The sequence below is a fragment of the Protopterus annectens genome, chromosome 7.part1, assembly GCF_019279795.1.
Source record: "Protopterus annectens isolate FY-2018-M chromosome 7.part1, PAN1.0, whole genome shotgun sequence".
Lineage (NCBI taxonomy): Eukaryota > Metazoa > Chordata > Ceratodontiformes > Protopteridae > Protopterus > Protopterus annectens.
In genome coordinates, this window is record NC_056740.1 from 221,669,769 (window position 1) to 221,682,524 (window position 12,756).

Sequence of the window (12,756 nt, forward strand, 5' to 3'; positions counted from 1 at the left end):
ACAGTGTATTTTCAGTAATGCACACAGACATAGTATGTGTTATGTATACAAAACAAACATTTCAGAGTACTGTGACATGGTCCATGCACATTTCTAATAACTGAAAAATAAATTGCATACTGTGCACATTTAGGAGTACAGTACCCTTACTCTAAGTACAATCATGAGTATCATAAAGTACCCTTACTCTAAGTACAATCATGAGTATCATAAAGTACCCTTACTCTAAGTACAATCATGAGTATCATAAAGTACCCTTACTCTAAGTGCAATCATGAGTATCATAAAGTACCCTTACTCTAAGTACAATCATGAGTATCATAAAGTACCCTTACTCTAAGTACAATCATGAGTATCATAAAGTACCCTTACTCTAAGTACAATCATGAGTATCATCAGCGGTAGTAACTGTCAAGTTAGATCACAAAATTAACAAGCACTTGTTTACAGTGAATTCTGGCTTGTACTAGAGCTGAACTGTAGAAGTAGTAGTTGCATATATGTGGCCAGCATATTGTTCACTGTCTAGCTTTGCTAACTACCACAATTATTTCCACACATAGGTAAGAATTTGAAAAAAATATATATTGGCTGCAACACATAGACCTTATATAATATTTTAAATGTACTGAAGAATTAATTGCTTCCACCATGAATGAATTAAAGTGAATGTGCTGAGGACTGGAATCGCCAAACTGCATTCACCAAAATATCTTGCCGAAAAACAACTTTTTAAGTATTTTTGCAGAGGGACAAGCTCCCCCCAAACTGATATGTACCAACTCCATGGTCACACCAATTCAAAGAAGGGTGGAATTCCCCCCCAAAAGGGACTCATGTCTGGCACAATTAACTGACTGATTTTCTATGGAGGAACTCCAATCCTCAGCAAGTTGAAGCTTGGTCAGTCGAAGCTCGAGAGTTCAAGATTTATCCACCAGTAGGATAACCAAATTAACTATCATAATTTCTATTTTAAGGTTGCTAACTTTCTATTTGCCCAAAGTGGGACATTTTTATGGCAATGGAAGATTCTGCAGGACAAACCATATTCACACTTGGTGCAAAATACTGAACTTTTGCCAAAATAAAAGCACACTCTTGTCGAATTTGAATTACTCCTGTCATTTAATATAACATTAAGGTATTTCAGATACAAAATAAGTATTTGCTGCAACTATCAGAGGAAACTCAGGGAAATAATTTTTGTTCTAAAATCTAAGGATGTTTGCCATTTTCATCTTTTTTGCAGGACACAACTGTCCATATACGGACTGTCCTGCATAAAAAGGGGCATATGGCAACACTAGTCTACTTGCCAGATGCCTCATACATTTTGAATGAACTGAGGGATTTTTGTCTTTATTTCTACTTGCCAACTGCCTTATAATATGTTTATTAAATATTCTGATGCATCTTACTAACAACAGGTGGTTTATCTCTTGTATGTGTATTGAAGTGTAAAATAATAAAACGCTAAGTCAGCCCTGATTGCTTATATGGATAAAATCCAAAGACCAGCCAACCTGAATTTGATTAGCTTTTGAGGTACTTGCGTATGGAAGGCTTGGAGTGAGCAGCTTCTGTCATCTCACCTATCTTAGAAGGATGGAGGCAACTAGTGGGAGCACGTGGTGTTGCACCCATGGTATAAAAGCCTGTAAGCATATGTTAGCAGAGAGCACATTCAGAAGCACACTCCCTGCTGCCAGCAGCAGTTGTAGAGTTCAAAGAGCTGCTGAGAGGGAAGGGGGTGCCGTACTGGGAAGGGGTAAGTAACCCACTGAATCTGGAAGCGGGCCCCCTCTCTGCCACTCAGCTCTCACTATGAGGGGAACAAATGGACTGATAAGACACCAGAGGCAGGAGAAAATGGGTCATAGAACTCTCACCTAGCTTGGGGTTGCCTGGCTCTTACTACTGATGGAACAAATTTTGCCAACTAGGTTAAGGTATTGGTGCCACTGGGAAGGTACAGAGAGTAAATTAAAAAAAAAAGTGCACATCTTTGTAATGCTGTGCTGTTTACTGCATTATTTTGATTGTTAAAATTGGTAGACTGACTGGAATAAACCCAACCTTGTGCATGCAAAATACAAATATGGAACACATAGTCCTAACCACAGAAATATATATATTGCATCCAGACAGGATTATCACAGCATAAGGCAGTACCTGTTTGATGCTGGATTAGGATTATCATGGCTCAAGTTTCAAACAACTAAGTATTGCAGCCAGGTATGTAATTTGGAAAAGAGAAGTGATAAAACATTAGTCTACATTTCTCCTGCTGAGGACAAGTGATTCTGTGAAGGTATCTGCATGTGTGTGGTGTGTGTATGTGTGTGTGTGTGTGTGTGTGTGTGTGTGTGTGTGTGTGTGTGTGTGTGTGTGTGTGTGTGTGTGTGTGTGTCACAAATGTATTGTTTGGATTCTACATAGATTCAAAATTGCTATAGGTATGTTACAATGGCACAGGCTCTGGGCTATTTCCCTCAAAGTCAGATAAGACTACTGTCCCTGAAATGGAATATGTTTGCTCAGTAACATTCATAGAGCTGTAACTTTTTCTTGCTAAACTGCTACCTGTGATAATAAACCGGAGGGGGGGCAAGGTAGAAAGCTATACATTCTATAACCCCTCCCCCCAAAAATCAGATGTTAAGAAGTACAAGGTGATATCTTCAATATGCCCCCCTTTCCTTACTAGCTACATTTGAGAGGAAAACTGAGAATATGTTTCTTTTGAAATAAAGTATAAAATGTATTGATGCTATTATTTGAAAAAAGTTTAATTATACATATAGGTAATCCCAACCCCCACCCCCTGACAAGGGTCTGCTGACTGTCCTTCAGTACTTCTTCTGAGTTAGTGTGGTTTCTCAGCTGACTTTAAATGATTTAACCTAAATGTGTACCGTGGGTTGATCCTACAAAACTACTGTTTCTACTTTGGTAGAAAAATATTCTATAAGTTCTCCTTGATGTCCAGTGCTTCCCTCCACCCTGTTCCAAGTTTGATAATCGTGCCATTATTGTACTTTTACAGGAATCCCTGGGGTCTAGTGGTTCCCCTCATCATGTTCATGTTTGTGGTTGAACATAGCCTTTTGGCCATGTTTGCTACTGCAATGTGGTGATCTACACAGGTCAGCACTTTCTTGACTCAGCCATATAGATGGCTTCCTGGGGGTGGTTACAGGAAGAGAGCATATGGCTAGCTAGCATATGAACCACCCCCACCAGAAATGCCTCATTAGCATTCCACATGGCTGCGGGGCCAGCCATTCATGGTGCTGCACATTTTTGTGTTTAAGGACCATGCAACACCATGTAAGGGTGCTTTGTGAATACAAACATACTGTGATGTTTACATGGCTGTGTACACATTGTGGTAGGTTTATGAGTCTGGCTTCATATCTTTTCTGGCCGTTATTTACTCCATTACTATTAATTGACAATATATTTAATGACATTACCATGTGAATGGTTTAAAAAATGACCTTTACACTCAACATATAATTGTGCTTCATCTACTGCTACTTTATGAAGTTCAAGGACATACATCAAACTTGATTGATATGGAAAACAGATAAGAAAAAAAAGATAACACAGAAAATGTTGTAAACGTTTACTACCACCACACTGTGATCTTCTTTTCTCTTAGCTTAATTAGAAACTAAGCTAAGGTTTCAAACCATTTCAATAACTCTACAACAATCTCTTTGCATACCTATTACAAGAAAACCAAGATCATATAAAGTTTTGTTAATGAATAAACTGTTGAAAGAGCTCAGTACTAGCATAAGTTATAGTTATGTAAATGACAGCATGTAAACATGCAAAAAAACACAGGCAAAAATGAATTACTAAAAATTGAAAAAAGAAAAAGAACCACGCCGTAGTACAACACTGGCAGCGAAAGATTAAGCGCTTTTCATTTATTACAACACCTGCAACACATAGACCTCACAGTCAGAGTGTCAAACAGTCACAGCCCTTAAGGCCAAACCCAATGCCAGACACACTAGTCATTGGTGACTCCATAGTCAGACACACTGACGTCCCGCTCACCAGACTGAGTAAGGAGAAGGTCACAGTAAGCTGCCTGTCGGGCGCTAGAATCCGCCACATAACGCAAGCACTCAGGTCTCTCAACAGCAGGTACAAATACGACTCAGTCATTGTCCACTCAGGTGTAAACGACTTGAGACGCACTCCTTGACTACATGAAAAGAGACATTGAGGAGCTCTCTGATTATGTAGCCCAGGCAGGTATGACCCTGACCTTGAGCAGTATCCTACCTTCACCAAGAATGATGCCACAATACAGAGATAAGATGATCAGCTTTAACAATTGGCTTAAACTCTGGTGTCATTCAAAAGGGATCCAATGTGTCTGCCTGGGATGACATGCTGGACAAGCCACGCTGCTTCAAGGGACGGCTTGCACCTGTCACCTGGGATTCGGATATTGGCAAAGGCTCTTGCCACCCCCATAGTGCCTTTTTAGGCAAGGCTCAAATTCTAAACCTACCACCCTAGAACACAAAAAGGAAAAAACTAAGGGTAATGCTGCTCAATGCCAGAAGTCTAAATCTCAAAATGCACGCACTCGAGGCCCTTCTCAGTATGGAGAACATCGATGTCTGTGCTGTGACAGAAACCTGGTTCAAGGCTCTGAGAGCACCCCAGCACTATCAGGTTTTACCTCATATCATGCGTTCCGCCCCAAAATCCGGACAATACCAAGAAAGGAGGGGGGGTATCCATATTCATCAAGGACACCCACACCTCAAGACTGGTGGCAACGCACGATGCATTGGAGACCATCCAGGTGCAATTAACCATAGGCAAGACTGCTCTGCAAATTGTAGCATGTTACAGGCCACCCTCACAAACTCAGGAACCTCACATGGCCTTCCTGAAAACACTAGAGGGGATAAATGTATCACCAAATACCATCATACTAGGTGACTTCAATTACCCTAATATAGACTGGGAACACTACTCAAGCCCAAACACCCTAGCCCAAAAGTTCCTGGAATTCATAAACTCAAATGCCATGGAACAACTAGTCACCATCCCCACAAGAGGAGAAAACATACTTGATCTCATCATCACGAACATGGGAGCACAATGTTCAACACCGGAAGTATACCCCTCACTGGTGAGATCAGATCACAATCTAATCTTGCTGGAGGTCCTCATCCCACCCCACCTGAAATAAAAAAGAACACAGTAAAGAACTTCTCAAAAGCCGACTTCACACTTCTAAAGACTAGTGTGGTCTCCTTTAAGGCCCCCGAGGCGGAAAACAGTACCAAGCCGCTGAATCACTTACAAATGCCTTCTACCAGCACCTGCAGGACTGCATGGATAAGGCAATCCCAAGCAAAACAAAGACTCTTTGTACCAAAGGCAAGCATCCAGTCTGGTGGACCCCAGCCATAAACAAACTCTACAACAAAAGGAAGCTACTACAAGATAGAGCAAAATCCTTAAAAGGTAAGACACCCTTGATCACTATAAGTAAAAACTAAGAGCTCTCATAAAATCATCCAAAGCAAATTTTGAGAGAAAATAGCTAAAGACTCAAAAGACAATCATAAGGCCTTCTTTAGCTATGTTAGATACCTGGGAGGAAACTCCCAGATATGCTCAGAACTAGTTCAAAATGATGTGAAGATTACTGATCCTACAGACATTGCCAACATACTGGCTGACAGGTTCAGTGCAAACTTCTCCCCTCCCCAAAGGGAGAGATATCTATACCAAGCGATTGCAGCCCCCAAACATCTCCAACGCCCAAGTGAGAACTGCTCTCCAAAGCAAAAACACAGCATCCATGGGACCTGATGGTGTCCCGGCTGTGTGCTCCACGAACTCAACGAGGAATTAAACCCACAGCTAGGACAGCTGTTTAATCATAGTCTTACCTCTGGATACGCACTCCAGGAGTGGCGACTGCGACTGTGGTCCCACTTCACAAAGGCGGTGCCTCCACCGACCCTGGAAATTACCGGCCCATTAGCTTGACAAGCCTTATCTGCAAAGCCATGGAGAGAATCATAATGGACCTCATAAATAAAGACATAGGGAATTTGCAGACTTTGGATCCATCCCAGTTTGGCTTTGTCAAAGGCAGATCATGCCTTCTAAACTTGGTTGACTTCTTCGAAACAGTCACCAAAGCCATTGATGAGGGAAAGGCAGTCCATACAGCCTACCTCGATCTGGCAAAGGCCTTCGATACAATACCCCACTCAGGTATCATTGAAAAACTCATCCGCTTAAATGTTAACCCATACATCACAAGATGGGTTGCAAACTGGCTGAGTGACAGATCCCACAGGGTCAGAGTTGCTAGCGCCATGTCAGACTCAAAGCCTGTCACAAGTGGTGTACCACAGGGCTCAGTCCTGGGCCCACTCTTGTTTGGCATCTACTTTTCCGAAGTACAAGCAAACACAGGAGGGTTATGGCTGACAAAGTTTGCAGATGACTGCAAACTGGGCGCCATAGTAGAAAACACATCTGACACAGATATCCTTCAGGAGGGTCTCACAGAAACGAATAACTGGTGCCAGAGCCATGGCCTAAAGTTAAATGCCAAAAAATGCATAGTCATACCCTTCGGGAAAAACAAGGTTACCCCTAGCTACCAAATAGGTGGCAATCCACTGAGCACAGAAGAAGTTATCAGGGACCTGGGGACCCAGGTTGATAGTAGTCTGTCATTCGACACCCATGTAGCTAAAGTAGTTAGGAAGACCTTCTACATTGCCCACCTTATCATGAAGGGATTCTCATCTAGATCAAGGGAGGTCATAGTCTCCCTATACTCTTCACTCATCAGACCAATGATTGAGTACAATGCCCCATTCGGAATGTATCTGACCCGACACTTGCAGCAGCTGGAGAGGCCACAAAAGTTCCTCACCAAAAAGATAAAGGGTCTCGAACATCTGTCCTATGCTGCCCGACTGAAAGAACTCCAGCTCTATTCAGTCGCCTACCGCTTGCTCAGAGGTGACCTTTGCCTAACATACAAGGCCATGTCAAACCCAGATTTGATGAATATGCTTCACCTCAAAAAATCTAGATCCGTCAGAGCCACAAGGGCGGGAGACTTAAACCGCGACACGGCTATTAATAGGACGTGCTGGAGGGATAGATTCATCACCCAAAGACTCCCTATGCTGTGGAACAAAATCCCGGTATATGTGAGGCAGAGCACCTCGCTGGCCTTGTTCAAGAGAAATCTTGACCAATGGATGGGAGATCGCAGATATACCCCAGGGATTACCTCAGTGTCACTGCTCGACAGAGGCACAGCAAAATAATGGGTATAGTTCCCCATACTAAAGGGGTGGCGTAAGCCACAAAACTATGGGCTAGGCTTGTAAATGCCCTCGGGCAGAAAGCCTAGTATGAACCTATGAACCTATGAACCTATTACAATGAATAAACTTCTTCAGATCAATTAAAAACAGGAAGTCACAGTTTAAATACTCACTTAATAGGTTTAAAAAATCAATTATCTACTTAAAGTGGTAACACACTTACAAAACTTGTCCTACTATAAAGCATAACTAAACCTAAAACTATTTAAAGAAACTCATGATACACAAACATTATGAAAAGAATAATGTCGATGTCTAACCTACTGCAACAAATTCTAAATAGGTTATTAAAGAATAAAAAATAACATACTAAAATACTATCTAGTATTCGTAATCTAAAATTGTATACTAGTAACTGTATTAGCACACTAAATATGCATGACATAGCACTAACAATATACCAAACAGATCAATATAATAAAGGAATACAAAACACAGTAAAATAGTGCTATAAGAACAAAGTTACTCAACAACAAAACATAACTTAATCATAACGCTGTGTAAGAACTTATACACAGCCTACCTACAAAGGCTCCTAAGTTTAAGGACACTACTAAGAGAGCAATTCTCATTAAGACCTGGTGCACTATATGCATTAAGACTAATTTGCCACTCCAGCTCCCGCTCTTCTAACTTAATTGGAAGTGGGGCACCCCTAAAAATCTTGTGTGATTTGATCAATAATCATGAATTTAAACGAGTGATTAAGAAAGAGTGAATTATGCTTAACTAAAGCATTATCTAATTTCTGCTTCCTAATCGCATAGATGTGTTCATATATGCGCTCACGTAGGCGTCGTTCAGTTTTGCCCACATAAAAAGCCGAGCAAATTTGGCACATGGCTAAATAAATCACTGATCTTGAATTGCAATTAGCTCTAATATTCAACTTAAATTCATGATCATGCACTTTAAATCTATTGGATTCTATAATGTATTGACAGTAATTGCATGCCTGGCATTTAAACATTCCAACTATCAAAGGCTTATAACCATTATGCCGTTCCAGGAGGGCTTTAAGATTTCTAGCCTTTCTATAAATGACAAAAGGATGGTTGCCAAGTTTTTGATAAATAATGTTGTCATTTTTGAGTAGCTCCCAATTTTTACGTAGTGTCTGAACACAATCATTACTGTTCAGACTGTAAGTAGTTATGAATGAGACCCCAGGACTATCTGATGAGAACTTATTCAAATGCTTGTTCTCCGAGTCTATGCTCGGTAGCACAAGGTTGTTAATATGAGCTGAATCACCATTCAGAATCGGTTCATAAAAGTGACATTGACGCTTAATTGAAACTTCTTCTATAATGGCATCAAGCATTTCATCCGGATAGCCTCGGTGTAAAAACATATTTCTTAGGTGCCTACATTCATTAACAAACTCACGATCTAGTGTAATAATAATACGGGCTGCCCTCACTAACTGACCTTTGACAATCGCCCGCTTCTGGTAAGTAGGGTGACAACTTGAGTAGTGCAAAAAAGAATTGGAGTACGTAACTTTCCTAAAAATGTTGGCTAAATATTTCTGAAAGACAATATCTTTGGAAAGTGAAATATCCAAATACGAGATGGGACTCGTGTGAAAAGTGGCAGTAAATTTCAAAAACTGTGTGGCTGAATTGAAATATTCCACTAATGCTTCGCTCATGGGTAGGTTGCCATGTAATAAAATGAAAATATCGTCCAAGTAACGAGTGTAAAAAATCATCTGATCTTTAAATGGACAATTACTAAATACATGATCGTGTTCCCATTGGGCCATAACTAGATTAGCTACACTAGCTCCACAAGGGGAACCCATGGCTACTCCAGTTTTCTGTAAATAGAAATTATTACCAAATGTGAAAACATTATTAGTCAAGACTAGATCCAGCAATTCATGAACCAACTCCACTTCATTCGCACTACCACCATTGGACCTAAGTAGTTGCTCCACCCAGTCAACTGCTAAGTCTTGAGGAATGCAAGTGTACAAATCCTTAACATCAATGGTAAGGAAATTGTACCTTGCATTGAAAACTAAGTTGTTGATTTTACCCAAAAAAGGACCAAGAGTCCTTACAAATTTGAGAAAAGTTGACCAGGTATTTCTGTAGGATATTGTCCACAACTTTGGCACATGGATAGGTGGGAGAACCACGGCTATCTACAAGTGGTCTCATAGGTGGGTTGTGGACATCCTTGTGGATTTTAGGGATGCCAAACAGGCACGGAAATATAGGAAATGCGATAGATAGGTAGTTATAAATAAGTTGTGTTATTCTACCCTTAATAAACATTTCTTCTATGTGTTCCTTGATGTTGGTATAAGCTCTATTTACTTCAGAGCGAGAACTAATAGAGTATGAAGGACTTATAATTGCTAGGGATCCTAAAATTATTATCATCAAAAGAATAGGAACAAAGCCAAAAGAACAGGTTGGTTTTTCCAACCAGAACAAACAGAAACAGAGACAGTAGCGTTAGATAAACGTAGTGTTGACAGTCCACTGAGAGACTGCATTATGCAGATATTGTCCCCATATGTAGATCTATTAATAGACATCAGGACATTTGCTCAACAGTTGACTTAGACATTTTCGACGCTCCTGTTGTCAGTTATGAAAGTACAGTTAATATTCCTGTTATACTTATGAATAACCAGGGTGATTTTAATGTTTATAATTTTTCCACTGTGAATGTTTCTCCTGAACTAGTAGAGTTACTGTCCAAAGGTTACACTTATGTGCCAGCTCAAAAAGCAGTTTTGGTAAAAACAATCATCGACCTGAAATTATATGTTAGGAAGTTTAACTTGAATTTGATGTTTGCAGGTTCTTATTCTTTTGATGATAATAATTTTAGGATCCCTAGCACTTATAACCCCCCACTCCACCCTCTTTTACAGATGTTTGAAATGGTTTACGAATTAGACATTCGTCAAAACTTTAATAAAATATTACATCATTCAACACCGAATGTCTATTACAATAAGAAAGAAATGGAAATTATAAACTTGATTAAACTCCAGAACATCAGATTTTGCAAACCTGATAAGGGAGGGGGTCTCGTGTTATTTGATGAGACTGATTATCAAGAAAGGATGATCAGTTTATTGGACAGTCCTTCATACTCTATTAGTTCTCGCTCTGAAGTAAATAGAGCTTATACCAACATCAAGGAACACATAGAAGAAATATTTATTGAGGGTAGAATAACACAATATATTTATAACTACCTATCTATCGCATTTTCTATATTTCCGTGCCTGTTTAGCATCCCTAAAATCCACAAGGATGTCCACAACCCACCTATGAGACCACTTGTAGATGGCCGTGGTTCTCCCACCTATCCATGTGCCAAAGTTGTGGACAATATCCTACAGAAATACCTGGTCAACTTTTCTCAAATTTGTAAGGACTCTTGGTCCTTTTTGGGTAAAATCAACAACTTAGTTTTCAATGCAAGGTACAATTTCCTTACCATTGACGTTAAGGATTTGTACACTTGCATTCCTCAAGACTTAGCAGTTGACTGGGTGGAAAAACTACTTAGGTCCAATGGTGGTAGTGCGAATGAAGTGGAGTTGGTTCATGAATTGCTGGATCTAGTCTTGACTAATAATTTTTTCACATTTGGTAATAATTTCTATTTACAGAAAACTGGAGTAGCCATGGGTTCCCCTTGTGAATCTAGTGTCGCTAATCTAGTTATGGCCCAATGGGAACACAATCATGTATTTAGTAATTGTCCATTTAAAGATCAGATGATTTTTTACACTCATTACTTGGACGATATTTTCATTTTATTAGATGGCGACCTACCCATGAGCGAAGCATTAGTGGAATATTTCAATTCAACCACACAGTTTTTGAAATTTACTGCCACTTTTCACACGAGTATCATCTCGTATTTGGATATTTCACTTTCCAAAGATATTGTATTTCAGAAATATTTAGCCAACATTTTTAGGAAAGTTACGTACTCCAATTCTTTTTTGCACTACTCAAGTCGTCACCCTACTTACCAGAAGCGGGCGATTGTCAAAGGTCAGTTAGTGAGGGCAGCCCGTATTATTACACTAGATAGTGAGTTTGTTAATGAATGTAGGCACCTAAGGAATATGTTTTTACACCAAGGCTATCCGGATGAGATGCTTGATGATATTATAGAAGAAGTTTCAATTAAGCGTCAATGCCACTTTTACGAACAGATTCTGAATGGTGATTCGGCTCATATTAACAACCTTGTACTACCAAGCATAGACTCGGAGAACAAGCATTTGAATAAGTTCTCATCAGATAGTCCTGGGGTCTCATTCATAACTACTTACAGTCTGAACAGTAATGATTGTGTTCAGACACTACGTAAAAATTGGGAGCTACTCAAAAATGACAACATTATTTATCAAAAACTTGGCAACCATCCTTTTGTCATTTATAGAAAGGCTAGAAATCTTAAAGCCCTCCTGGAACGGCATAATGGTTATAAGCCTTTGACAGTTGGAATGTTTAAATGCCAGGCATGCAATTACTGTCAATATATTATAGAATCCAATAGATTTAAAGTGAATGATCATGAATTTAAGTTGAATATTAGAGCTAATTGCAATTCAAGATCAGTGATTTATTTAGCCATGTGCCAAATTTGCTCGGCTTTTTACATGGGCAAAACTGAACGACGCCTACTTGAACGCATATACGAACACATCTATGCGATTAGGAAGCAGAAATTAGGTAATGCTTTAGCTAAGCATAATTCACTTTTCTTAATCACTCGTTTAAATTCATGATTATTGATAAAATCACACAAGATTTTAGGGGTGCCCCACTTCCAATTAAGTTAGAAGGGCGAGAGCTGGAGTGGCAAATTAGACGTAATGCATATAGTGCACCAGGTCTTAATGAGAATTGCTCTCTTAGTAGTGTCCTTAAACTTAGGAGCCTTTGTAAGTAGGCTGTGTATAAGTTCTTACACAGCGTTATGATTAAGTTATGTTTTGTTGTTGAGTAACTTTTTTCTTATAGCACTATTTTACTGTGTTTTGTATTCCTTTATTATATTGATCTGTTTGGTATATTGTTAGTGCTATGTCATGCATATTTAGTGTGCTAATACAGTTACTAGTATACAATTTTAGATTATGAATACTAGATAGTATTTTAGTATGTTATTTTTTATTCTTTAACAACCTATTTAGAATTTGTTGTAGTAGGTTAGACATCAACATTATTGTTTTCATAATGTTTGTGTATCATGAGTTTCTTTAAATAGTTTTAGGTTTAGTTGTGCTTTATAGTAGGACAAGTTTTGTAAGCATGTAAACATAACACTCTAATGGCATATTTATGATTATATAACTCTC